This window comes from Ceratotherium simum, chromosome 11, assembly GCF_057802395.1.
Source record: "Ceratotherium simum simum isolate JZ-2026a chromosome 11, ASM5780239v1, whole genome shotgun sequence".
Lineage (NCBI taxonomy): Eukaryota > Metazoa > Chordata > Mammalia > Perissodactyla > Rhinocerotidae > Ceratotherium > Ceratotherium simum.
The window spans coordinates 12,013,044-12,039,546 of record NC_141910.1 but is presented as its reverse complement, the minus strand read 5'-3'; the positions used below and the strand labels follow the sequence as shown (position 1 = coordinate 12,039,546).

Here is a 26,503-nt window from a genome sequence, read left to right as displayed (position 1 = left end):
TACCTTCCTCTCCCCCAGGCTCCGCTGCATGCTCTGCTCTGGTTTTCTCTCACCTCCATGAGCAAAAGAGCTTACTGAAGCCTCGGAGAAACTCTCATTTGTTCTGCCATCCATCCAACAGTATTTAAGCATCCACTGAGTGCCAGGCCCTGTGGTAGGAGGAGGAATGTAGAGGTGACCAAGTTCCGGACCCCTCCCTAGATGGCCCACGGACACATGCCTTCAGCTCCGGCTGGTTCAAGGTCCCACAAATGCCTTTGGATATTATTATCTGAATGTCGAGATTAAAAACTCACTCCTGAACCCTGAGTGAGTGAGAGACAGCAGTGCCCTCCAGGGACCTGGCAAAGTGCACATGCCAGGCAGCACGTAGCTGCTAGGGCAGGGATGGAGGCGTCGCTATGGAAATTGCCCAGGCAGCTTTTCCACTCACAATCTCTAGGTTCCTTTGTGCCATTCGTTCCAAAGAGACACGTGCATAGCTGTCTCTCCTCCTTTTTCTCATCTCTGGGAAGCCACAGAGCTGAGGAGGAGTTGTTGGCAAAGGGGGTGGAGAGAGGTTGAGTGGAGCCTGGGTAGGAAAACAGCTGGTGGGTGGGGGGCTCCCAGCAGACCAGTGAGGCAGTGGCTCATGGCCTGGCTCACAGCTCTGCCACCAGGGCTAGAGAAGCCCCTCAGAGCTGATCATATTACACCACACCCACCGCCTGCTCTCTCCCTCCCCCCACAGGCTGCATGGCGTTCAGGAACAAGGCCAGGCAGAGCAGGGTTACTGTAATGAAGCGTAGCTTGGTTTCCCAGAAGCCAGGTGCAAGGATCTGGGGACCCCGAGGCAGTACAGTACAGTTGAGAAAGCACTGGAATTGAAGTCAAGAAACCTGGTTCTAGCCCTAATCCTAGCACAGTGTGACCTTAGACAAGTCATTTCCATCCTCCTGGCTCAGTTTGCTTGTCTGGAAAATGAGAAGACTGGAACAGAGCAATGATTCCAAAGTGCTGTGTCAGAACCATCTGAGAATCTTTACTGAGAAATGCAGATTTCTGGGCCCAACTCAAGGAAGTCCTATTAAATATGTCTGGGGTGGGCCCTGGGAATCTGTATGAAGGTGAATGTAAATTCAAATCATTTGGAGAGTCTGTTGATATACCTGAGATAATTAGAGACACCTTGAGAGCAGTCACACCAGGACTGTGAATCACTGAATTAGAGATAAATTCCAAGTACACTCAGATAATTGCAGAGGATATACTGAGAGTATATCATCTGATTAGTCCTGGGCTCTTACGGCAGTGATGTCACTTACCTCATTATGGAGTGTCATTTAGTACAGGAAAAAATGACTATCATGGAACCCCTCTTAGGCATGACTTCAAGGATACAGAGTAGCCCCCCCTCTTATCTGTAGTTTTACTTTCAAATTGGCCAGACACAGGGCACAATGTGTGTGTGTGTGTGTGGGGGGGTGGTCTGTAAGAGATTCCCTGAGGAAATGATATTTGAGCTGAGATCTGAAGGATGAGTAAGAATTAACTAGACAAAGAGAGGAAGAAATTATTCCAAGAAGAGGAAGCAGAATGTGGAGGCCGTGTGGAGAAGAGGCTATCAATGGCTGCTGCCTGAATAGAATCAATGGTCTCCCCTTCTGTGGAGAATGAACAAGAGCTCAGGAACCTTAAATAGCTGGGGAGATTGGCTAGGCCCTGGAAGACATCAGGAAGCCTGTGTGGGGGATCAGAATTGGCCACCTCAAAATATGTCTCTTTACCTTGATTATTTTCTCTGAAAGAAATTTTGACCCCCCAACCAACTGCCTAAAAGAATTTAACTCTGGGTATGGATAGACTGGGAGGGTCCTTGCTAAGCCCATTCCAAGTAAAAGTAGACGTTATCTTTTGTAAGAGACATGTACATTTGTAACGGAAATCTCCATTTATAAAGGTATCTCCCTCTCTGTGCTGGGAACAGAGGGCGATGACTTCATCTCTAGAAACTTGTCAATGTGGAAGGTGAGGCCTTAAATCTGCATAATAACCTTACTCTTGTTTACTGTGCTTTTCTGGTAATCTCCCATAGCTGAGTCCCCCCACCCCCAACATCCTCCTGTGTCTTTAGCTGGAGATAGTATTTAAGATGAGAATCTCCACCATCTTGTTGAGTTACCCAGTCGGTCTCTCCCATGTATACATGTTATAAAGCTTTGCTTGACTTTCTCCTGCTATTCGGTCTCATGTCAATTTAATTTGTAGCCCAGCCAGAAAGGACCCAGAGTGGGTAGAGGATAGTCTTCCTCCTCTTCACCTGCAAAGGGGACAGAATCTGGGAAGGAAGCTCCTTCCTAACTGAAGAGAATATTAATGATCGTTGCACAGTTGATCTGAGGGTCTTGAGGTGGCCAGCTTGAAGGGACTTTCTTCATTCCTTAGTGATAGCTAGGTGGTGGGAAAGGAGACAGGAGGTGCTTGGAAGTAGTTACAGATTTTACTTCCACAAAGGTACACACTTCATAATGGACTGTTACTATTTTGCTTAAAATTTTAAGAAAAGAAAGAAAAATAGATTAAAAAATATTTCCCATATATTTACCATTTTTGATGCTCTTCATTCCTTTCCGTAGATCTGAACTTTCATATGGTATCATTTCCCTTTAGCCTGAAAAACTTCCTTTAACATTTCTCATATGTGGATTTACTCATGATAAATTCAGTTTTGACTTACCTGGAATATCTTTATTTGACTTTCAGTTTTGAAGGATATTTTCACTGGATACAGAATTCTAATTTGATGACATTGTTCTTTCAACACTTTACAGATAATATTCTATTGTTTTCTGGTCTCTATTGTTTCTGGTGAGAAATTAATTGTCATTCTTATCATTGGTTTTCTGTATGTAATGTTTTCCCCCTTTTTAAGATTTTCTCTTTCTCTTTGATTTTCAGAAATTTAACTGACAGTGTGGTTTTCTTTGTATTTGTTCTACTTAAGTTTTCTTGAACTTCCTGGGTCTATAAGTTGATATTTTTAATAAAACTTAAAAAAATTTGGTCCATATTTTTTTAAACATTCTTTCTGGTCAATTCTCTCATCTCTGTCTGGGATTCCAGTTGCCTGTGTCAGACTTCTTATTATCTCGTAAATCATTGAGGTTATCTTCATTTCTTTCAACATTTTTTGTCTTTGTGATTCAGTTTGGATAATCGTTATTGACCTTTTATTAAATTCACTAATATTTTCTTCTACAGTGTCTAATCTACTCTTAATCTTATTCAATGCGTTTTTTAAAGAATTTCGGATATTAGAATTTTCAGTTTTATAATACTCATTTGGTCATTTTTTCTTTGTTTTGTTTTTTTGTTTTGTGAGAGAGATTGTCCATGAGCTAACATCTGTTGCCAATCTTCCTCTTTTTCTGAGGAAGATTGGCCCTGAGCTAACATCTGTGCCCATCTTCCTTTCTTTTGTAGATGGGATGCTGCCACAGCATAGCTTGATGCGCAGTGTGTCAGTCTGTGCCTGGGATCTGAACCTGCAAACCCCGGGCCACCAAAGCAGAGCACACGAACCCAACCACCATGCCACTGGGTGGGTCCCTGGTTATTTTTTAGAATTTTCATATTTCTTCTGGATCTTCTCATCTTTTCATCCATCATATCCATCCAGAGATGCTTTGACATGTTTATCATAATTATTTTAAAATCCTGTCTGCTAATTTCAACATGTGAATTGCCAATATGTCTGTTTCTATTGACTATATTCTCTTGATTATAGATCACAATTTCCTGCTTTTTCATAAGTCCGATAATTTTTTATAATATATTTGATATTGTGGATGTTAACACTGTAGAGACTCTGGGTTTAGTTATCTTACTCCAAAAAGTGTTGAGTTTTGTTCTGGATGGCAGTTACATTACTAGGGGATCACTTTGTTCCTATGGAGGCTTCATTTAGGCTCTGTTATGGTAGGGTTATTTTTCTCTTAATCCCAAGGCTTAGCTCCTTTTTTTTTTTTTTTTTTGTGAGGAAGACCAGCCCTTAGCTAACATCCGTTGCCAATCCTCCTCTTTTTTGCTGAGGAAGATTGGCCCTGGACTAACATTCATGCTCATCTTCCTCTGCTTTATATGGGACACCGCCACAGCATGGCTTGACAAATGGCGCATTGGTGTGCACCCAGGATCCGAACCTGTGAACCCTGGGCTGCCAAAGCAGGGCACGCACACTTAACCACTGCACCACCGGGCCAGCTCCCCAAGGCTTAGCTCTTAATCTTGGGATATAGTTCTTACTCCTAAGGTATGGCCCTTCTGGGGTTTCACTGGAAAACTAAGATCCTCTAAATTCCTGGTACTTGAACTTCAAACTCAGTCTCCTCAGTATCAGACAGCTGTTGAAATCTCTCCTAGCCTTTCAGCTGTTTTCTGCTGGATTTCTTGGGTTCTTTCCCTGAACATGTCCAGTTCCATCGTCCAAGAATTCAACGGGAATTTGTACAGATTTTGGGATTCCTCCTCTGTGATTCCCTCCTTTCCAGGATTTCCCCCTTCAATGTCCAGGTGCTTTGGCAGCCCCAATCTCTGACCCCTGACTCCTTAGCTGAGTAAGACTGATGCTTTCTGCTTGAGCTCTATTCCCATGCACCACACCACACAATCCTTAGGGGAAAGATTGGACAAATATGGATCTAATCCAGTATGTTTTCCTTCTTTTAAAGGTTAAATTCTCTCCTGTTTCTGCCTGTCCATCACTACTCTCCAGTGCCTTCAAACAATTGTTTTTAAAAAATATTTTGTCTCGAGTTTTTAATTATCGGCAGGAGGATTAATACAATATCCCAATATATCACTGGGATGGGGATGGATTGAAGTGAGTTCATTCTCTGCATCTGATTTAAAAAATTGTGAATCCAAAGTAGAAGTGGTAAGAATGACTCAAATGACTTATTTGGATCTGAAGGGAGTTTAAGAGCCAAATCAGCACTCAGAACTGGAGATGGAAACCAGTGAAGAGGCTGAGATCTTTATGTAGCCATGTCTTGAAGGCTTATTGTACAGCAGTGGCCATGGAAACAGGAATGGGGTAGGAAGGTTCAGTTAGGCAAGTGGACAGACTTGGGGTCTGATTGAATACGGAGGACAAAGGAGCAGCGAAGAGACAGAGATGACCTCTCAATTTTGATCTTGGAAGATAAAAGGCTGGTGTAGCTCTTGAGAAAGGCAAGAACAGTGGGAAGAGTTGTTACAGGTGGAGGTGATGACAGTACCTGTGAATAGTTCCCCTGGAGGAGACAGTGTTGGGGTCAGTTAAGGTAGAGGTGGTAGTCTCTTTGAGGGAGAAGGTGTGGAAAGAGACAAGTGGAGACCCAAGGACTAGTCCTTGGCAAACACTGGCATTTAGAGGAAGGGAGGAGAGAGGGGAACCTTCAACAGATCCAAAGGAAGGATCAGAGAGGTGGAAGGGAATCTCTAGGAGAAGTTGTTAGGAAGGGAAGTTCAGAATAAGGCAGGTTGGACAGTGGTGAAAGTTCAGGAGTCCAAGTTGGGGGAGAGGCAAGGAAAGACCACCATAAGCAAGCAGGCGGTCAGCGGTGACTTGGTGAGGGTAGTTTCTGGAGAGTGGTGAGAACAGAGGTCATCACAGAAGATTGAATGGGAAGTGAACTTAATTACTTAAAACAAAAGTTCTCTGCCTTCAATGCAATCTTATTCCTCATCTTCCACTCTTCCAATCCCAGGCCAGGCCTTTAGTTGCCTCTGGTCTTCCCAGGTGGTTGCAGCTGTCACCAAGTGGCTTTTACCAAGCACTTTCTGCTCTCTGGGGATTAACCCATCCAGAAGAGGACTTGGCTCTGAGGAGAGAGGGATGAGCTCGTCAGGTGAGCAGCCTAGCCTTCTCTTGTTTGGAAGATAAATGTGTCATTCTCACCACCTCCCCCCGCCCCCAGAATTTTAACTTGGGCTTTCCAAACACAGCTAAGATAATGGATAACACCTAACTACACACCTGCCCTCCTTGAAGCATTTTGAACAAGATTCTCCCAGGATCTAGATCGGCTAGAGATAAGGCAGAAGGGAGACTTTGTTCCTTAACACATTTTCTCTCTTACAATCCCAGCATCAGCTTTGGGAGCTGGCCTCAGGTGGGGTTAGCCTGGAGCTGGATGTGGACACAGCAGGCTCTGGGCACTGATTAGGGTGCCCCTCCCAAACTGACAGGCTAAGATATAGATTAACCAAGTGTGGAGAGGAGAAGCATGGACAAAAGAGGGGAGGAGGGTCTGGTTTGATGAATAGAGAGGCCGCTAAGCAAGAAGAGAATATAGGACGGATAATGTGTTTGGGGGAGAAGACCACGACCTCAGTTGTGAACTGTCGGGTTTGAGGGGCCTGTGAGACTTCCAGGTGCTGTCCAAGAGTCAGTGAGCTCTATGAGTCTAGGGTTCGAAAGAGAGCTCAAGGGTGGGGATAAAGGGTGAGGAGTAACTGGGATATAGGCCTCTGGGCATGGTGCCACTGGACGCTTGGTGAAGTTGCTCCAGTCTTCCCCGAGTCCTCCCCATGGATTAAGGAATGCTGCCCTAAACAGCCCAGGTGGAGAACCACTGAGAGCAGAGCTTTCAGAGTAGAAAGAGCCCCAGCAGAGAATCAGGATACCTGGTTCCAATTCCAGCTCCATTTAACTCCCTGTGTGACCTGAGGCAAAGAACTCTGGTTTCTGGGACTCTGTTCTCTCACTGGATAACGAGGGGATTAGATTTCACATCTTCTTCCACTAGCACCTATGCTTCTACAGCAGTGTCTTGAAGTGGTCCTCCCAATGAGGGAGGTCAGAAGGAACGGGACACTTGGACAAAATACAGTCAGGCCTTAGAGCCTTAGAAAGAAACTTGGAGTGGCATCCTTGAGGGCCATGGAAGGGAATAACAATTTTTACCAGTTTACTGAGCGCTTTTAATGCACCAGGTGCTGAGGAGAGCACTCTGCTTTCATTGTGTCATTTGATTCTCACAACTCACTCATTCCCATTTCCAGATGAGAAGCTGAAGCCTGGAGAGTTGAGGCACTTTCCTGAGCTTACATGTCTTAGAGAGTGAAGGAGTCAAGATTGAAACCCAGGGCTCCCTAATTCTGTACCATGCCAGTCAACAACAGGTGAGAATGAATGGAAAGCTAAGAGGGGTAGTGGGGCGAAGGGGTAATTTGAGATAAAACTTTTCTTTTACTTAGATTTTTGTAAACATTTTCTGATGTTGTGTAGGTAACTAGTAATAACAGTAATAAGAGTTTTTAAAAATCTCTTCGTAGAGGTGCTCAGTAAATACTTAAAAAAAAATCCTTCTTAAAAAAATCCCAGTCCTTTTTCAGATAAAGGAAGAATCACTCAACTTAATTTTAGTGCAATGACAGCTTCCAATTTCTAGGACCCATAGGGGTCCTACCCAAATCCCTCCCCTCCCTCCAAGCCAAGCACAAGACTAAGCACAGAGATTAGAGAGGGTCTGGGCTGCTCCTGGGCAGGAAGGTGGTTCAAAGGCCCCAGTGGTCGACTGTGGAGGGCTGGCTGGGGCGTGGTGGGGTGGGGTAGGCTGGCATCACTGCCTGGGGAACTAGGCAGGTCGTTACAGAAACGAGCACAATGTCCCACACACAGTATGCACTCCATAAGTGCTAGTTATTATTACTACTTGCACACTATGTTATTTTTCAAAGCGCTCTGTAACTGGAAATCCCAGACAATACAAATGCTAATGGATATGAAAAGGCAAATGAGTCTAGGGTAGCAGGGACCATATCCATGGTGGCAGGATGGGAATGCTTTCACCACCATAGCCACAGGGCCCAGCAAACTACCTAGCAAAGAGTAAGTGCTCAATAAGTATTTATTAATCTAAATAAATGAATAAATAAAATCAAGCCAAATCCATTTCTCTCTGCAGAGATATAGTACAATGTGCTGGTTAAAAACATAGACGCCAGAGCCAAACTGCTAGGGTTCCCAATCCGCTATTGACTAGCTGGGAGACCTTGGGCAAGCTACTTAACTCAGTTTCTTCATCTGAAAAAAGGGGACGATAATAAAAGTAACTGCCTCAAAGGGTTGTTGTGAGGCTTAGATGAGTTAATATCTGTAATGTGCCTCGAACAGTCTCCAGCACATAATAAGAGCTATGTAGTGGTTTGCAATTATTATTATCTCTTTCAGAAGCATTTGCATTTTTACAAGAGACCCTAAATGCAGAAGTATTTACGATTGGGTATAGCGCAAAGAATGAATCATTAATGACTGAATTCCAATATCTTTCAGAATACACCAAAAAGGCAGTGCCCAAGACCCAGTTCAGGTGCTATTTTGCTGGGACTGAAAGAAGATTTAGAAATATTGCATGAGTAGGGTGGTTCTTGGTCCCAAGCAGCCAGCCAAATTGCTAACTTCTGTTTTTCAGATGGGAGAAACATGGGACATGGCCAAACCAACTCTCTTGTGAGAGTGGGAGGGAGGAGGTGGCTCAAAGTGATGCTGAGTCTACCCACCTCTAACACAGCCTGTACCTTCCTGTTGGCCCAATACTTGAGAAATTTTCATAGCACCGAACCCTTGCATAATTAGAAATGCTTCTAATGCAGGTTGGGATCTAGAAACAAGGACATTTTCACTTAATGAGAGGATCACACATGGCCAATAACACAAGTTGGGAGTTAGGGTAGAGAAGTGTTCTTTACCATTAATCCTACTTGTAATAAAATGTGTTACATTATTTGTATCAGTCCGAGGTCAATCAGGGAAGTTGAACCACTATAAGTATTGTGGAATAAAGAACGTAGAGGGAGTAGACCTTACACAATGGTGGTAGAGTCTGGGAGAGGACAGGTCTGAAAAAGGGATGTGAGGGATCACGTAAGAGTCACTAACCAGCCTTAATGCTGGTAAATGAGCTGAAACTTGTAGGGAAATCTGGAAGCCGGGCACGTCCTGCAGCTGGAGTTAGCCCGAGAAGGGGCCTGGTGTAGAAGTCTGTGGAAGGTGGAGGGGTCAGGGCGTCTATTGCCTTTGTGGGTTTGAAGCAAAGTGTCTGGTGGTGGGAGCTGGGGTCACTGCTGGTCCATAGGGCTGGCAATCAGGAAAGAGAACTGGTAAAGGAGCGAGTCATGGAGTGGGGAAACTGCCTGTACCTTTGCCGGTGTCTCTCCCCTCCTCTAACATATGAGGCAATGGCTGCTGCTTCTGGTCCCAGCGTCTCCCTCAACTTCACCTCTGAGACCCATGAGCAGATGGTCAAGAGGATCTTGTGAGACAGAGCTCCCAGCATAGCCAAGTTGATGATAGAACAATCAAGCACATTATTATAATGACATCATACAATTCATGGTTGTTTATATTTTTATGAATTCATATTTTGCCTCATTTTAAAAAGGATTTCTGAAGAAGAGTGGAGAAACACTTACAATTGAGTGGAATTCTTAAAGGAAGTGATAGAGGCAAAGAGGAAAGTGTAGGGCAACAAAATAATTCTGGGGTAGTTTTAGCGTTCAAGAAATTCCTCTAAGAGCCTGTTCTCTGAAGATGGGGCTATGGATTTGGTTCAGAGCAGCCTTGGAGCCAAAGCAAATATTTTGTGACCAGGGTTGTCACAAAGGGAGTGGTACAGATTTTTCTGGTCCCTAGACCTAAGAGAAGTATCTCCTGGGATCCTCAAAAACAGCCGTGCAATCGTGCCTTGGAATTATTCAATGAAAGCTGTACTACGAGGGGTTAAAACAAAATAGACCTAACTTGAGCTTCAGGCTCTCTGGGCTGTATCCAGACTCTCTTGCTAGAATAGGTGCAGGAAACAATTTCTAAACATTATGTCTAGATAAATGGATGATCTGCATATTCTTCAAGGCTGGCGTTGACAAACTTTCTGTAAAGGGCCAGATAATAAACATTTTAGACGTTAGGGCCATTAGGCTCTGTTACAACTACTAAACACTGTTATTGTAGGGTAAAAGCAGCCATAGAGGGCCAGCCCCATGGCTTAGCGGTTAAGTGCGCGCACTCCGCTACTGGCAGCCCAGGTTCGGATCCCGGGCGCGCACCGACGCACCGCTTCTCCGGCCATGCTGAGGCTGCGTCCCACATACAGCAACTAGAAGGACGTGCAGCTATGACATACAACTATCTACTGGGGCTTTGGGGGAAAAAAAATAAATAAAATAAAATAAAATAAAAAATACCATATAAAAAAAAGAAAATTTATTAAAAAAAAAAAAAAGCAGCCATAGAGAATCTGTAAACAAATGAGTGTGGCTGGGTTCCAATAAAACTTTATTAAGTGACACTAAAATTCTAATTTCTTTTCTTTTTTTTTTGTGAGGAAGATCAGCCCTGAGCTAACATCCATGCTAATCCTCCTCTTTTTGCTGAAGAAAGGCTAACATCTATTGCCAATCCTCCTCCTTTTTTTTCCCCAAAGCCCCAGTAGATAGTTGTATGTCATAGCTGCACATCCTTCTAGTTGCTGTATGTGGGACGCCACCTCAGCATGGCCGGAGAAACAGTGCGTCGGTGCGCGTCCGGGATCCAAACCCAGGCCGCCAGTAGCGGAGCGCGTGCACTTAACCGCTAAGCCACGGGGGCCAGCCCCTCTTATACTTTCTATGTGTCGCAAAATATTACTATTCTTTAGCGTTTTTTCCCCAACCATTTAAATGTGTGAAAACCATTCTTGGCTTGTGGGCTGTAGCCATATAAAAACAGGCAGCAGGCTGGATTTGGCCCATGTGCCATGGATTTGTGCCGTGGTTTGCTGACCTCTGCTTCAGATGATCCTCCATAAAGAGTAATTTTTATAACTGATAAAGAAAGCAGGAGGTGAAGGGTTTGAAGTTAGTTTGGGTAAGGCTTGCTACTATACCAGAAAACCTCAAAATCTCAGTGGCTTACCATGAGTGTATTTCTGCTCATATAAAGTCCAAATAGGTGTCCCTGATGGGTAGGTGGCTCTCCTCCAAAGGGTGACTTAGGGACCTGGGCTGCATCCACCTTGTGGCTCCACTCCCAGTCAGCAGATGGGGGATGACAAGGTGATAATGGGCCCGCTTCTCAACATATCAGCCCAGAAGTGGTGCACATAACTGGACCACATTTCAATGGAAAGGGAAGTTGGGGGCCGTGCTGAGAAAGACAGTAGCTGTCCACTGTCTGATACTGATGCTCCCCTGTGGAAGGGAGTGCAAGTCTGTGTTGGGTTGCCGGCTGTCCCTGCCATGTGATGTTCCTGGTCAAGAATTTGAGTGTGGATAGTGTTGCTGATTATGGGTGATTCTGTGAACCAAGCTGAGTATAGAGAGGACGTTCTTCTATGAAAGTTAAAGCTACTAACCAGGCCACATGCCTGGCATACATGGAGGGCCAAGACTTCCCTCCGAAAACCACTCTGAGTATGCCCAATACGAGCTCCAACATGTAGGTGGTGGAAGCCTCAATGTTCTTCACACAAAAGAATGACTGTAACATGTTTTGTCTGGAAAAGCTTCAAAGAGTTGTGACCAGTTGCCCAATATGGCCATAAAAAATCATCAACAAAGAATTAGGGAATTTATAGAATTAAGCAATATATACAGTCATCTTAAAATGTATTTCCAGGTAACTCAAGGATTCTCAGCTTTGGCACTCTTTACATTTTAGGCCAGATAATTCTTTGCTGTGGGGGCTGTCCTGTGCTTTATAGGATGTTAGGAGCTTCCCTGGCCTCTACACACTAGACGCCACTAGCATCCTCTGCCCCTCTTTCCCAGTTGTGACAACCAAAAATGTCTCTGGACATTGCCAAGTGTCCCCTGGGGGGCAAAACTGCCCCAGGTTGAGAACCACTGAGTAACTGAATGATAGAATAAATATTGATGAATAAAATTGTTGAAAATGAGCCAATTAAATGTTGCAGGAGGGAACATAAATGACAATGTTGACTCAAGAGTGGTTGGTCTCGGGTCATGCTTTCTCACAACCATTAGGAATAGGGGTGATCTGTTAAGACCTCTCTTGGTAAATGATGACTCGCAATCAGCAGCATAGACAGGACTGCCTTCAATACATTCCTTTCAGTTCTCAGTAGCAGGAGGGCATTAAGCTACACATCCCAAAGTGGTTTCATGTCATACATACAAAGGAAATAAAATAAAGGGTATGAGATTGGGGCTAAAATATGTCAGAATTAACTTGCTTGAAAATATTCTCTGATCTACCAGATTGTTCCTACCAACTCTGATCCTAGAGGTGGTTCTAAGTCACGGGTTCCCAGTACGTGAATGCTGCTCAGACAGAGCCCCTGACCTTCACTATTTTCAGGCTGCAGTCTCAAAGGCCAAGATATGATCAATAAAGGCTGAAAACTGAACCCATTTCTACACTGTGATGGAGAATGCACTTAGTCTCACAGCTGAAACAAAATAAACAATAAGTGTTAGTTATCTCTGTCATTATTATTGCTATTATTATTATTCTAACAATGAGAAATCGCAGAGTGGCTTTGCCAAAGGCTATGCAAGCTGGTAGCATAAAATATCTCTTGTAGTTTATTAAAGAGGAAATTAGCACAGAATACAATCCAAACTCTTTAATATGGCCTTCAAGACCCTGAGTGATCCAGCCCTTGCCTAAATCTAACCGCATCTTCCCCCATCTTCCACTGGTTCACCAAACTCTACCCCCTTGACTTTTTAAAGTTGCCCCACCTCTGGTGATCTGGCTTCGGTAGGTCTGAGGTGGGCCCAGAAATGAGTATTTTTTAGAGTCTCTCATTGGTTCTGATGGGCCGACAGATTTGCAAGTTGTGGCCACAGTTGTGCTTGGCTCAAACCTCACCTGGCTCCAAAGCCAGACAGTTGCCAAGTGAGGTACAAAGCAGGTGCTCTGTGAAGCAGGACTTCCTGTTGAGGGATGGGGAGGCTGGCGCGTTAGTAGCAATGTGGGCTGAGACTGGACTTGCTGAGAGTGAGGGGGAGAAGGGACGAGCCCTGGTGAGCAGAGCTTAGTAGACAAAGTGAATAATGCGATTTCTACTTCAGGACCTCCCTCTCCTAAGCGTGAGGAGTGGAGGGTGAGCCTCAAGGCCTCAGCTGAGAGCCAGATGCTCTGCGGGAGGAGTGGAATCTCATGGGGAGTGAGTGGCATTGGTGCTTAAAGTCAAACTTTCCTACTGTCAAAATTCCCTTCAAGGGCCTGCCTTTGCCCATGAAGTCCGATGCTTAGGATGTGCATGTCCCACCCCGCCTAGGAATTCTTTTGCACGCTAACATTTAACATTTAAGAGCCACTAATGATGGTGGTACAACTTTGCAAATGTAATGAATGCCATTGAATCGTACACTTAAAAATGGTAAATTTTATGTTATATATATATTTTACCACCCCCACCCCTCCTCAAAACGAACCAATGAGCTAGACTAGAGGACATGATAAAAAGCAAGTCTATATGTGCATGTGGGACATTTAAATAATTCCCCTTTAACCTCCAAAAGGAGGATGGGTGAAGAATTACAAAGAGTTCTTGCTTATCTGCAGGATTTATTCCATTCTGACTTTTTTCTTTTTGAACTTTTTATTATGGAAATTTAAAAACACACGTGAAAAGTGGGAAGAATTGAACCCCATTTGAATCCAGGACCCAGCTTCAACAACCATCAACTTTTGCTGTTCTTGTTTATATATTCCTACAACACTGTTTTTTAGTTTTTTTTTGCTGAGGAAGATTCACCCTGAGCTAACATCTGTTGCCAAGTTTGCTCTTTTTTTTGCTTGAGGAAGATTAGCCCTGAGCTAACATCTATGCCCATCTTCCTCTACTTTAGATGTTGGTCACCACCACAGCATGGCTGATGTGGGTCTGGTGTGGGTCTGCACCCAGGATCCTGACCTGTGAACCCGGGCTGCCGAAGTGGAACACGCTGAACTTAACCACTAGGCCACGGGGCTGGGACCCCTTTTTTTAGTATTTTAAAGCATATCACAGGCATCTTAACAGTTCATCCATAAACACTTCAATTATTCTATTCTATTTTGGCAATCAGATTTCATAGCTTAAATCTCATTAAAAGTTCATTTGATGCTGTAAGGATTAAACAAAATAAGGAGATTAGGTTCAAAAGTCAGCTAAGTTCCTAAATTAGTATTCGATTCTTACTCCATGTTATAGGTGGTCTGGCCTTCAAAAATTTACACTCTACCTGGAAAAATAAACCATTGATATAAAATAAGATTGTGCAGAATTAAAGGCTACACTCAACAAACCACAAATGCCAGAGGGCAGCCAGTGTATATTCTGCCATGAGACCTGAATCCTGCGTGTGTTAGCTGTGCAGGAATCCAAGACAGACACCAAGCAGTTGAAGAGGTCAAGATAAGAAGTTGCCAGGAATGGGTCTGAAATAGACAGTATCGTGTGTTTCACTTGTCTTGCACTGAAAATTTGGTGTCCCTCACAAGATCGTTTGTAACTGGCCACCTTGAGAGATCTAGACTCCTAGTTTTTTGCTTTCAAATCCTTTGTCCCATCTGACCCCCTCGTTCCTCCTATAACCTTCTTATGCCACTGGACCCCCATCACAATGTCTCTATTCCAGTTTCCCCTTGGTGTGTTTCCAGCCACCCCCTGCTTCTCCTACCCCAGAACCTTCAGGACTCTGCTCATGCCGGGCTCTGGGAAGGCGCTGTCCCAGGAATCTCCCTCCAGCCTCCGAGCTCTTCAGTGGGGCTGGGGTGGAGCTCACTGCTGCTGTTAGAGACCGGTGAATCTTGTACTTGCCCTTTGGACTTGAACCAGCCATGAACCTGGAGAGCCTGATGGGCACACTCAAGCAAGTGATGAAGGCAGGACTCTACTAACTAAAAAGCAGTGGGCAGGGGAAGGAAGGAAGAAAAGAAGGAAGGGATGAATTAGGAGTGTAGCTGAGGTTGCAGAAGAGGCTGGCGACAGCGGCAGAGATCCAGTGCCCAGAGGGCCTGGGAGCCAGTTCAGACAGAGGACCTGATCATTAATGCCCGATGCCCTCCCGGTCTGCCCAGGGCATGTCAGGGAAAGTTCAAGCAGGGATCTAAGGCGGGGCAGGGTGAAACCGATTCTGCTGGGAGACAGATGGGAGATGACATAGGCTGGAAATAGACTGGACGCAGGCAGTAACTGCGCAGCGGGATTTAGAACCCTGGCTCTGTATATTGTCCCGCTTCCTGATCTAGACACTTGCTCCTTACAGTGAGGTCTTGGGATACGCTGCATCTGCACGACCTGGGAGGTTGTTAGCAATGCAGAACCTCAGGCCCTGCTCAGGCCTGCTGAATCAGAAACTATGGGGGTGGGGCTCAGGAATCTGTTTTAACACACCCTCCAGTGATTCTGATGCCGGCTCAAGTTCAAGTGATTCTTTTTTTTTTTATAATTTTATTTATTTATTTTTTCCCCCAAAGCCCCAGTAGATAGTTGTATGTCATAGTTACACATCCTTCTAGTTGCTGTATGTGGGACGCGGCCTCAGCATGGCCAGAGAAGTGGTGCGTCGGTGCGCGCCCGGGATCCGAACCCGGGCCGCCAGTAGCAGAGTGCAGGCACTTAACCGCTAAGCCACGGGGCCGGCCCTCAAGTGCTTCTTAAACAGAGTGTGGGGTGTACAGAAATGTAGGGCCATCTCTCCAGCTTTGTGATTCTTAACCAGTTGCTGTAGCTGAATAAAAGAAATAGCAGCTGGGGAATGAATGAGCTGTTGAACTAAAAGTATGCATTATTTATTCATTGATTTAACAAATGTTTATTGGGTCAGGCATTATTCTAGCATTGTGGAAACAACTGTGACCAAATAGACACAAACTCTTGCCGTCATAGACCTTACATTCTTGTAGGGAACAATGATTGAGATAAAAAAATAAAATATGTGGTATTTAAAAGGTGAAATGTGCTAGGGAGAAAAATAAGGCAGGGCAGGGAGGCAGGCAGTGTGTGGGTGAGGGGAGAGGAAGGACTTGTTATTTTAGACAAAGTGGCCAGGGAAGGCCTGAGTGAAAAGGGGCAATTGAATAACATCCTGAAGGAAGTGAGGGAGGAAGCCATATGTATAACTGGAGGATGATTATTTCAGGCAGCAAGGAAACAGCAAGTGCAAAGGTCCTGAGGCAGAGCAGCAAGGAGGCAAGTGTGGCTAGAGCAGAGGGAGCAAGGGAGAGAGCTGCAGGAGATGTGGTCAGAGAGGTAATAGGGGGACACGTCATAGAGGGTCTTACAGCCATTGTGAGGACTTTGGCTTTTACAGTGTATGACATGGGAAGTGTATTAGTTTTCTTATTGCTGCTGTAACAAATTGCCACAAACTTAGTAGGTTAAAACAACACAAATTTATTCTCTTACAGTTCTGGAGGTCAGAAGTCTGAAATGAGTCTTACAGGACTAACATCAAGGTGTTGGCAGGCCTGGTTCCTTCCAGAGACTCCAGGGGACAATCTGTTCCTTGCCTCTTCCAGCTTCTAGAGGCTGCTGGCATTCCTTGGCTTTTGGCTACATCACTCCAAACTCTGCTTCTGTTGTTGTCATCTCCTTCTCTGACTCTCCTGCCACGCTCTTTTTTTTTTGTGAGGAAGATTAACCCTGAGCTAATATCCATTGCAATCCTCCCCCTTTTCACTGAGGAAGATCAGCCCTGGGCTAACATCCATGCCCATATTGCTCTACTTTATATGTGGGACGCCTGCCACAGCATGGCTTGATAAGCGGTGTGTAGGTCGGCACCCGGGATGCAAACCTGTGAACCCCAGGCTGCTGAAGCGGAGCAGGCGAACTTAACCACTATGCCACTAGGTTGGCCCCTCCTGCTACCTGCTTACCAGAACACTGTGATTACACTGGGCCCACCTGGATAATCCAGGATAATCTCCCCATCGCAAGATCCTTAACTTAATCACATCTGCAGCATCCCTTTTACATCACATATTCACAGGTTCTGGGAATTAGGTTCTTTGGGGAACCACTATTCAGCTACCATGGGAAGGCTTTAGAGCAGTGACACAATCTGATAAACACTTTAAGAGTCATGGTAGCTATTGTGTTGAAAATAGTTTTGTGGGGGCAAGAATGGAAATGGGAAAACTAGTTATTATATTAAAGTGAATCTCTTCTTTAACTCCTAAGGACCTTGTAGGCTGCTCCCACACAAATGAGCATATAATTCTGTTATGGGCTGAACTGTGTCCCTCCAAAATTCGTATGTTAAAGCCCTAACCCCCAACACCTCAGAATGTGGCCGTATTTGGAGATAGGGCCTTTAAAGGGATGATTAAGTTAAAATGAGGCTATTAGGGTGGGTCCTAATCCACTCTGACTGGTTTCTGTATAAAAAGAGAAAATTTGGACATATAAAGAGACACCAAGGATGCACATGCATAGAAGAAAGGCCATGTGAGGATACAGCAAGAAGGCAGCCATCTGCAAGCCAAGAAGAGATGCCTCAGAAGAAACCAACCCTGCCAACACTTTGATCTTGGACTTTCAGCCTCCAAAACCGTCAGAAATAAATTTCTGTTGTTAAGCCACCCAGTCTGTGGATTTGGTTATGGCAGCCCTAGCAAACTAACACAAATTCTAAATGCCTTCCTGAAACCCAGATGCAGACCCTCCTGACCCTCAGTTCAGGATTCCTGCCAGAGGAGGAAGTCCCATAGTCGGCAGGATCTTGCTGAAGCAACCCCACCAGGTGTGCCCACTTAAAAAAAATCTTTTGCTCTTCAAAAGACATTGTTCAGAAAATGAAAAGGCAAGCCACAGACTGGGAGAAACTATTTGCAAAACACGTATCTGATAAAGGCTTGTATCCAGAATACATAGACCACCTAAATAAAACGTGGGCAAAAGATTTGAACAGATACGTCACATTAGAAGATGTTTGGATGTCAAATAAGCACATGAAAGGATGCTCAAGATTGTTAGTAATTAAGGATATGCAGGCCGGCCCCATGGCTTAGCGGTTAAGTGCTTGTGCTCCACTGCTAGTGGCCCAGGTTCGGATCCCGGGCACGCATAACCGCACTGCTTCTCCGGCCATGCTGAGGCCATGTCCCACATACAGCACCTAGAAGGATGTGCAGCTATGACATACAACTATCTACTGGGGCTTTGGGGGGAAAAAATAAATAAATAAAATTATAAAAAAAGGATATGCAAATTAAAGCCATAATGAGATATCACTGTACATCTACTAGAGTGGCTTAAAAAAAACTTGATGACACCAGTGTTGACAGAAATACAGAGCAATGGAAATCTCACACACTGCTGGTGGGAATGCAAAATAATACCACTTTGGAAAACAGTTTGGCAGTTTCTTAAAGGGTTTAAACATACTCTCACCATTTGACCCAGCAATCCCACTCTTAAGTGTTAAACCAAGAGAAATGGAAACATTTTACTGAAAATCTGTATGGGAATGTTTATAGCAGCTTTATTCATGATACCTCACAACTAGAAACAACCCAGTGTCCCTCAACTGGTGAAAAGATGAGCGAATTGTGGCACATCCACACAATGGAATACTGCTCAGCAGTAAAATGGACTGAACTATCGATACAAGCAACAACATGGATGAATCTCAAAAGCATCATGCTGAGTGAAAGAAACCAGAGGTAAAAGGCTATATACTGCATGTTCCATTTACAGGATGTTTTTGGAGAGGCAAAACTATAGGAACCTAAATAGACTGGGGGTTGCCAGGGGCTGGGCGGAGGTGAGGGGATTGACTCCAAAGGAACCTGGGTGAATTTTGGAGGGGGTGATAGTACTGTTCTATATATCATGGTGGTTCTTACACAACTCTATACATTTGCCAAAATTCATTGTTATACACTTAAAATTTACCGTGTAAATTTTACTGTGTGTGATTCATACCTCAATAAAGCTGATTTAAAACAATAAGACCCCCTCCTACTTGGACATGGGGAGGGGATAACAAAGCCATGACCTTGGGGCAGATACAATTCCTGTGCCCTGAGTCCTGCTAGGCTACTTTTATAAAGGTCACTCTGTCACAATGGTGCAGAGATGAGCCCCCAGCCATCCTTGTCAGTGGAGGACACATCGGGTGGATTACAGACAGCTGTGACAAAATCTTCTTCCACAAAGTTGCTGAAAAGCAGGGAGGTGATTTTAATGCACGCTAAAGTCTGAAAACCACTGTTTTAAAGCAGCCGTTTTTAGAAGTAGTGTGTGTGTGTGCATGCAGGAGGTGCTATCTGTGTGTGTGTATGTGTGTGTGTGTGTGTGTCGGCTGGAAGGAGGCTAAGGGGAAAGGGAGTGGGGACATTTTATCAGTGCGAGTAGAACACGGAGGATAACCTGTGATATTTTAACACCTGATATAGGCTGGGCCCCAACAACTTTGGGAGAGCTGAGAGCTTGTTGATAATTATTATCTTTGGCTCCAACTTCCTTCTCTGCCCTTTTTTCCTGGTGACTCTAAAGCCTCTCATCCCTTCCCCTTGAGTTTAGGGACTTGCCATCGTTTTCATCGGCTGTTATAATATTAATGAGAGCTGCTTAAATCTGTGGCTCACTTCCTCAATGTTACACACTTATTATCCTCCACATTTCACAGATAAAGAAACAGGTTTCTTGTCTCAGATCGCCCAGCGAGTAAGGGATCAGCTTCCAGGCCTCCAGCTCCAGGGGTCCCTGGGCCAGAGGGCGCCATAACTTCCCACTACCCTTCACCATCCAATAGTCTAATCTGGAATACTCCCTTTGTGACCATCTCTCAGAGTAAGGAGGAAAATGGGGCAGTGGGGAGAGGGGGACTGGCAACTGGGCACAGAGGTGACAGGAGAGAGTGACTAGGTGAGGATTTGGAGCTTCCTGAAGTTTCTGTCCCAGGAGATTTGGCAGGGGACAGTGGGGAGAGAATGGGGGAGGGTACATCTCTACAAGAGAAAAAGCTGCTAGAAGTGGCAAATAGTGTGATTGTTATTGTCAGGAGACCATGTCAGGAGATGGTCAACCACGCGGTGGTCACAGCTGTGAGACCTTGGTAGAAAACCTTACCACGTGGGAAGAGCAGAGCCTGGAGCCAGAAGACCAGGATTTCATGACTTCTGTTTATTAGACCTTGAGCAAGTCAGGAACCCTCTCTCAGCACTTAACCCAAATAAGACAACATATACCAAGTTGTTTTGTGAAATGCCACACAAGAACAAGATACTATTCCCCAAATGGGCAAACCTTCATCGGGAGGGCAATCCCTGTGACAGGAGAGAACGACTTGTTCCACCTGTCCTGGGGCAACGGTGCTGCTGCTTTACACTTGAGCAGTTAAAAGCAGGCACTTGAGAGATTTATTTGCAGGCTTTGCTCCAAAGTAACTTGCTGGCAACTCACTCATTCTCTCTTACCAGGCACACCCAAACATCAATGGCAGTTATCTCTAGGTAGCAGAATTAGAGTTGATTCTTATTTTATTTTTTATATGGTTCTGCATTTTAAAAAATACAGGCATAGATGTGAAATAGTGGGGAGGTTTTGGGGGCCCACAAGAGGTCAGATGTGGCTGGAAGGTGGGGTGTGTAAGCAAGTGGTATATGGGGTAGGAACTCAGTGATGACCATGACAGAAACTGTGTTTATGGAGTCCTGTTTTCAAAGACCCTATACCACCCTGCTCTGGGTTCAGAACTGTGGCTCTCAGAGTGTGTTACCCAGACCAGCGGCATTGGCCTCACCTGGGAACATGTTAAAAACGCAAATTCTCAGGCCCCGACTCAGATGTATTACATCAGAAACTCTGGGGATAGAGCCCAACTCTGTTTTAATAAGCTCGCCAGGTGATTTTGATGTATGTAGAAGTCTGAAACCACTGGTTTAAAGTGTTCCCAAGTTGGGACAATGCTCTCTGCCCCCAGGGAAAAAAACTAGCAAAACTAGCAAAAAAACTAGCAAAAGAAAAGCCAGTTGCCTCGATTATCCATTAGCCTACCCTCTTAGGTGGGGTGCCCTGGGTTGGCTCTCCAAGCTCTAGAGGAGTCCTCTTCTCTGACATAACGGCATGAGGTGAGGGCTTGCCTCTGAACGGTTAGTTGGGATTTTATTTACAGGTAGAGAAGCATCCAAGAGTTAAGACTTCATAGTGCTTGCTCAAATCTATTGCTTCTCTCTTTGGGTTAAAAAGGATCTGGAAGTAACCCAAAAGAGGTCCTCAGAAGGCACTGGGTCATCTAGTTCTAGGGTGTTAACAATGTGTTCCCTGCTGGGTCTCCAGACTCTGTAGCCGTTCCCCACTTGTTCTCATTATCCAAGGACAGAGCCTCCCACTTGGGCCTCCCGCAGAACAAGGAGGCCAGGGCTGCGCTGAATTGCTGTGAACCCCTCAGGGCCAGCTCCAACGCCTCTGACTCTCAGATCCCTCACTCGGAAACCATCTCTGCTTCACCTGCACTTACTCTACTCCCAAACTCTACCTAGAATTGCAACCATTCCTCTCACTATGTCTTGTCTTCCTTACAATCTAAAGTGCTTAGCATATAGTAAAGAGCTCAATAAATGATAGTTACTATTATTGTTGTTATTATTTTGTTTTAAACAGGGGACAAGAAGGGAAGGGCATCCCAGGAGAGGGAACAGCATGGTAGGCTACATAATTTGCGAGGCCCGGTGCAAAGTGAAAATGTGAGGCCTGGCCAGGGGGCTGAGAAATGAATCTCCCCTTCCCATGGGCCCACTGCCCCAACCCATGTCTGACAGGTGACCCCCAAGAGACTGCAACCTCTGTGCAGGGACATGCTCGGAACCTGGATCAGGGGTGGGCAAGAGACATCCTCTGAGTCACCTGCCAAACACCATCACCAGAGCACTGCCAGCCCAGGGCAGGGATGACTGTCATCAGGTCCTGCAGGGAACATGCTCAACCCTGACCCTCCCCGCTCATGCACCTGGGCCCTCTCTTGGGCTGGAGGGCAATGGAGGAACGACCCAGCTGTCACCCAGGCAGAGGGTGGCAGCTCTCATGGAATGGGAGGGGGAATATTGGGCTCTGGGGCCAAGGAGCAGATGGCCAAGAACTCATCCCAGGGAGGTGGTGGGAGGTGGGACCACACACAAGCCAAGGCTCCAAGCCCCCAGTGCGTGTTCCATTGCCCATTGGATTTCACTTACAAATTCAAAGACACGATTATTAAGAATTTCAAGACAGGGACCACAGAGCATTGAACTCCAAGCACAGAGCCCTCTGAGTGTGGATCCCTGTGTGACTGTACTGGCCACGTGGCCATGAGGCCAGTTCTGTGGCCAGGATGTGTAAAGATGTAGCATGTTAGTGGAACCGCAAGGTGGTCCATTGTAAGAGAAGAGTAAGAGTGAGTTCTGAGGTGAGGAGGGGCAGGAGGTGAGGTGAGAAAGGCAGATAAGAATATAAAATTTAACAGATAGGCAAAAGGAGAGCCATAAAACTTTTATTTTAAAGTTGAAAGATATAGTAATACATAATTGACACAGAAACTTTTGAAATATAGGACTATATTAGTTTCCTAGGGCTGCTGTAAAAAATGACCACAAACTGGCTGGCCTAAAGCAACAGAAATGTATTCTCTCATAGTTCAAGAGGCCAGAAGTCCAACATCAAGGTGTTGGCAGGGTTGGTTCCTTCTGGAGTCTCTGAGGGAGAAACTGTCCAGTGCCTTTCTCCTAGCTTCTCCTAGCTTCCTGGTCGCCAGCAATCCTTGGCATTCCTTGGCTTGTCCAAGGAATCTCTGCTTCCATTTTCACATCACCTTCTTCTCCGTCTTCTCTTCTTATAAGGAGAGCAGTCATTGGATTTAGGACCCCCCCTAAAACTAGGATGATTTCATCTTGACATCCTTAACTAATTACATCTGCGAAGACTCTTTTTCCAAATGAGGTCACACTCTGAGGTTCTGAGCAGACATGAATTTGGGGGCGGGGGCACTATTCAACTCACTACAGGGACAGCTAAAAGAACAAAATCATCCATGTTTCTGCCACCTAGAGCTAAGATTTGTTCATACTTTACAGTATATCCTTCCAGTGTTTTTTATGCATAGATTTAGCTTGAATATTCATTTTACTTAATGATGATCTTCTGATATGTACAATTTGCTGAAAGAAATTTTTAAGCAAGGCAGGTGATCTGCTCAGATACAGTGGTGTGTTGGAGTGGTTCGTTCTGGCTCGGAAGTGGAGACTACGCCCATCTCATCTCAACCTCCTGTTCCGCGACCTCATCTTGCTAGTTTGAAATCAGCCATGGTGGGAGTGTTTACACAACAGAAATCAGCAAATGCTACAAATCAGGCTTATTTGTTTATCTTTAGGAGAGCCAATTTAGTAGTACATCCGTGGATTCTTACTTGACAGAGAAGAGAGAGAACATTCTAGACAGAGAATTACAAGAGACAAAGCAGGTAGGCAGGGAGGGCCTGGCTTGTTTGAGAAAGCCAACCCTCTGCTGACTGGGCAGTGGTGGGCGCTAGGGCTGGAGTGAAGGTGGGAGGCTGCTTTCGGAGGGGCCTGGTGAGCCATGCAAAGGTACCGAGGTTGTGTTTTAGAAAGATAATAACTGAGCAGAATAGTTGGTGGACGGATGTGCAGTGGGAATGGAGGCAGGGAAACTGTTGATGAGGCACCTGTAAGAGTACAGATAACAACGATGAGAGTCTCAACAGAGCACGGCCAAGTCTCTGCTTGTGCTGGTCCCAAGGCAATTCTAACGGCAAGATTTCCTTCTGGACCCAAGCCCAGCTAGTCCCACCAAGCTTCAAATGTCTGTTATACTCAGAATTCAAGACCATTCGAACATGTCTCTGGAACACTTGGTTATGGTAAACAAACCTCATTATAGCCTGAATCTTTTTTAAAAAAAACCAACAAACCAACAAAACCTTCCCTTGCCTCCCTTGCCTCGTTGTATCTGGAGGGCATTGGGCTGTTTATTCACCAGCTCCCACCTAGGAGTGGGGGCGGGTTGTCAGAATTCTTCTAGAGTCTTGTTGCTCTTCCCAAAACATTTTCTTCCACCCTCTTCTGAAGTCCTTTCTCCTTTGGGGCAGTGTCAGCCTGTCTTACAGTGTGCTCTGTGTATCTTCTTCCTAGTCCTTGAGGTCCTAGGGACCCAGACCATAGCGTTTTTGCCCAACCCAAGTTCTGTGTCATGCTGGACAACTTCAACCATGAGGTTGATCCACACTGTATTGGATTCAAAGTTCTGTGATCTCATAATTGATTTAATAGGTCTATATTAAATTTTGTATCCCACAGACAGAGAATATACTATATTTTCCAGCATTCCTGGGACATTTTCCAGGAAGCAGAAGTTATCACTGTTCTCCAAACTCTTTCCTAACACATCACTCCTCCATTGTCTCCTTTGTTTTTCAGAAAGCAACTCTTTTGAGAAACATGCCATCTGACTGTGTCCCCTTGTCTCATTACTGACATCAATGGTTCATGGACATGTGACCTGGGTAGTCACATAGGGCCCCACGCTCAGAAGGGCCCCACACTTGGTTTAATGCTCTGCTGTTGCCATGTTGAAATTCTTAATAATTTTGTCTTTGAACTTGTGTTTAGAGGGGGAAGTCCAATGGGACAATGGTGCATGCACGTGAGCAGAGGAGATACACACAACATGTGTGTCTGCCATTCCTTGCTCCCCATGTGTGTTGCATTCACAACCCCCATGAGCACAGAATCCTGGTGGACTCATGATGTGTGGGAGTTTAGTAAGACTTAAAATGAGTACATGGTAAGTGTGTTGTGCAATGACTGAATAAGGGGGGGGGGTTTACAGCCCCAGAGGCCACACTTTCTGTTCCCACTAGACCTTGCTTCAAATGTAGAAAGAAGTCATTTTAAGAATCAAAAACAATCAAGGAAGCCTGTCATATCCTCTCTCACTGTATCAGCCCACCACTTTACTCTGAATGATGACTCAGGAGGAGAGGGAAAGACTGGGCAATGTATAGTTCCTTTTCCTTTCAGTGCTTCCTTACTCATCAGTAAGCCTAAGGCAGAGAGTGTTGGTAGAACTGTGTACACATCGAGAAGTGAAACAAAAAGAGGTGAGTTAGTTTTGTTCTGGTAAGAATGAAATACACATGCATGTACCAGCTACAAAATACAAATCCTGTAGTTTCAGTGATTCTGCATATGAATTAAATGCTCTGGTGTTTGCATTTAAAACAAGCATTGCACACTATAAAGATGAACAGTAAAATTCATGCTCTTAATTTAAAATTTTAATTTTTCTGTACTCAGAATGGCATTAAATAGCAAATGAAAAACACCATGACAAGTCAAGAGAGAGAACGTGGAAGAGAAAAAAGATGCATAGACTTATGCTCATGGCCCATAGGCTTCCTCTCCACCCTAGACCTGGCATCATGCTCTGCAATTTCAACATTCATTTGGTTGATCCACAGTCCAGAGATATATGTTTTGGAAAAGACAATGGATTGTCTTAAGATACAAAGTTGTATATACATGAAATACTTACCAAAATTGATCCTAGGACCTTTATGACAATACTTCTTATAATAGTAAAAATTTGAAACAATACGTATGGAGTATAATGGAATGCAACATCATCTCTTCCCTGGGTCTCCAGCCTGCTGGCCTGCCCTGCAGATTTCAGACTTACCAGCCCTCACAATCACGTGAGCCAATTCCTTAAAATAAATCTCTCTCTTTATACATTGACAACATATTGGTTCTGTTTCTCTGGAGAACCCTGACTAATACAAGGTTCTACACTTTTCTTCACTTGTCCTCTTCTATGACCACATCTGGACCGTGTCATGATCAGAACCTGCACCACCTCTAAAATCTGATACCTACTCAGAACCTCAGATACTCCTCTCTGACTCTTACACCTGTGTCTGCACACCTGTTTCTTCAGTCTCATTGAAAGCTCTGGTTCTGTCTTCCTTCCATCTTCTCACATTCCCTTGTATCCTTATCTCTGTTTGTAACCTATCCTGGAAATCTTATGGAGTAACATTATTATGCCCTAAAACAATTAAAAGGCCTTTTCATCAATGTGTGAATATACCCAGAATCAGAGGTAAAGATGAAGAGAATAAATCGAGGATTCCCACATGTGAGAGAGCTGAGTGTCTGAGAAATGAGACATTATGCTCCAGCCCAAAACACTACAAATACCAAGTTGGTCAAACAAAGGAGAAGACTTGCTGCCAGCTTCTCCAGAAAAACTCTAGGCGATGTGGTTCACAATGTTTAGGAGACAGAAAAATTTCAAGCGTATTAGAAACTAAAGCTTCTTTGTCCACACTCCCTTGCTAAGGGATCTGATCCTTCCCCATGGCTTTAAACACAAACGTATGCTGACAACTCCCATATTTTATCTCCAGCCAGATCTCTGATATGAACAAAAACTCACAGAACCAGCTGTCTACGTGTCATCTCCACTTAGATTATCACAAGCATGTCAACTTAGCATGTCCAAAATGGAACTCTGGATCTACCTACTAAATCCGTTCTTCC

At 44.7% G+C, this 26,503-nt stretch overlaps 1 long non-coding RNA gene across 1 annotated transcript in view; it reads right to left on the bottom strand.

The window, feature by feature from the left end:
• Positions 1–26,503, bottom strand: part of LOC147915920 (uncharacterized) — a 45,624-nt gene that overhangs the window by 1,650 nt on the left and 17,471 nt on the right. The window contains exon 2 of the long non-coding RNA XR_015553617.1: positions 4–149. This is a non-coding gene — a long non-coding RNA (uncharacterized LOC147915920). The remainder of the gene's footprint in view (positions 1–3; positions 150–26,503) is intronic.